The sequence below is a fragment of the Dipodomys ordii genome, unplaced genomic scaffold (assembly GCF_000151885.1).
Source record: "Dipodomys ordii isolate 6190 unplaced genomic scaffold, Dord_2.0 Scaffold277, whole genome shotgun sequence".
Lineage (NCBI taxonomy): Eukaryota > Metazoa > Chordata > Mammalia > Rodentia > Heteromyidae > Dipodomys > Dipodomys ordii.
This window is the reverse complement of record NW_012267493.1, coordinates 270,829-273,365: the sequence shown is the minus strand read 5'-3', so window position 1 is coordinate 273,365 and position 2,537 is coordinate 270,829.

Sequence of the window (2,537 nt, the reverse complement as noted above, 5' to 3'; positions counted from 1 at the left end):
ACCCTCGTTTTTCAGCCAGGAGCTCCTACCCTCAAAACCAAGGTCAAGGTAAGCCAAATTACAATTCTGGTTTGGGACCACTATTCCATGTATTCCAGTACCTGAAGTCTGTGTGGACTTGAAATTTACCAGCCAGATGTCCACACTTGCTAAACCAGCCCTGGAGCATAGCTCTTGAGATTTTATATGTACACATTTATGTACATATATATAATATATAACATAATCTATAATATATTATTGTAAAGATGCTGTACAGAGGGGTTACAGCTACATGAGTAGGGTAATGAATATTTCCTATCAAGCATTTTTACAAGGCTCTCGAGATTTTTAGAGCCTGGCTTCTTTCAAGCCCACTCAAATAGATGTTCTTGGGATCTCCCTTCCTCATCCTATTAATATGTCCCCTATAACTTACCAGGTGGCCTTTACTCTTAGCCAGCAGCCAGCTGCCTTCCTCTTGTTTTTTGAGTACCCACTTTGTCTTGCAGTGTGTGGTAGAGCTAAAGTCAATAGCAGCTACTTGGTGTACCATGTGATAAGATCAGAAGTGAAATATAAGAGGAGTGAAAGGTATGGGTAAAACTTTTAGGTAGGATATAATCATCATTGCAAAGTACTTCTTGGATCAGTTATGTTAATATGTACTACCAAGGACATCAATTTTGTAGAAGCTAAAGATGATTAAAACACAACTCAGATGCAGATTATATAGTGAATGATATTGAAGAGAGATCCTACAGAATGGGGTGATGTGCCCCTTATGCTGATCCCCATGTGGGTGGGGATTTCACTGCCTCTGGTCGGTTGTTCCCAGGCTGAAGATGTCCTCTCCATACTGAGTGGCTTTAGTTAATTGTCCTCACCCTTGACAACAGTGTGTTTTATAGCGTCTGAATGTTCTTGGGTCATATAGCCCACAACAATCATTAAAAACTGCTTAACTGTCTGTTGGTGGTATTTTATGCCCATACCACCAGCTACACAGGAACTAGAGATCTGAGGCTCTTGGCTGGAAACCACCTTGGTACAAAAGTCCATAATTACTTTACCTACAATTAACTACCAAAGAATCTGGAAGTGAAGCTGTGGCTCAAGTGAGAATGCACCAGCCATGAGCACAAAAGTTCAGGAAACCTCTTAGACCCAAAGTTAAATCTCCAGTCCTAGCACACAAAATATTGCTTTAGTAGCCAGGCACAGGTGGCTCATGCTTGTAATCCTACCTACTCAGGAGGATGAGATCTGAAGATCATGATTCAAAGCCAGCCCTGGCAGGAAAGGCCATGAATCTCTTTTCTCCAATAAGTCACCAGAAAACAGGAAGTGACACTGTGGCTCAAGTGGTAGAGTGCTCAACTTGAGCTGAAGAGCTGAGGGACAGCACCCAAGCCTTGAGTTCAAGTCTTTTGAACAAATATATATATATAGATAGATAGATATCTATCTATCTATATATGTATATAGTTTTACTTAAGACCTAAAAAAATGTAACTTGAAAGATTTTCAGGCTAAAGGAACACAGTGAAGTTAAAGTAGTTGAGCCCTTAACTTAGAGAACACCTCAGCATCTGAGAGGGAACAATTTCCATTAAGATAACAGACATAAATGTCCTCTACAAATTCATTAAATATCTAGCACAAAAGTGCATATGCACACAAACCTGTCTATGATGCTATGTATCTTCCTAAGAATAAGTGGGAAATATCTAATGTGAGCTGTCCTGTCCTAGAGGGAGGTGATGATGAAGAGCCTTCAGAAGAAAAGGAAACCACTTATTTATAAGTAATGTGAAGGGCACCAACCCAAACACCAGTAGATAGTCTATACACCTCAGATCATGAAACCTAATTGCACATATACTTTTTTGCTAGCATTTTCCCAATTACCTATGTATTAACTCCTTTTTAATTTTTTATTATTATGTCTTTAAGTATTTTACAAAGAAATTCTCATTCTACAAAACAGTATAAGAGTACAAGGTGTCTGACAACATCGTCACCCATCCCGCCTAACCCAACCCTTTTCTCGCTATTTTTTAAATTGAGATTAGGTGATTACATAAATTTTACAATATTGTGAAATAGTGATACTTCATTAAAGTCACAAAAGTTTTAACCTTCACAAGGCAAATTGTCATTATCATGGTCTATAATATGTGTGAACTCTATGAGCTTTGACAATACAAATTCACATATACTTTTGAAGTATTATCTTTCATTAAGAATTTGGATATTTTTCTTTATCTATGTATGCATTTCCTTGACTATCTTTCTATCTCCACATGCATTATCACTTTTATAACACTTGTGTCTGGGTAATAATGATCCTTATATTCTAGGAATTGTGTGTCATAAAATCCACTGATACCAAATGCAAGAAATTATAAAATTAACTTGCCTTGGAAATGTTTATCTCTGAGTGACTTACATTAAGAAAAAACTAGCAAATTTTAGATGATGTTTATTAGATTATTATTTTTCTCACAGGACACACATCTGTTTTTTCCTCACAGAGGCAAACATATATTCTAGAA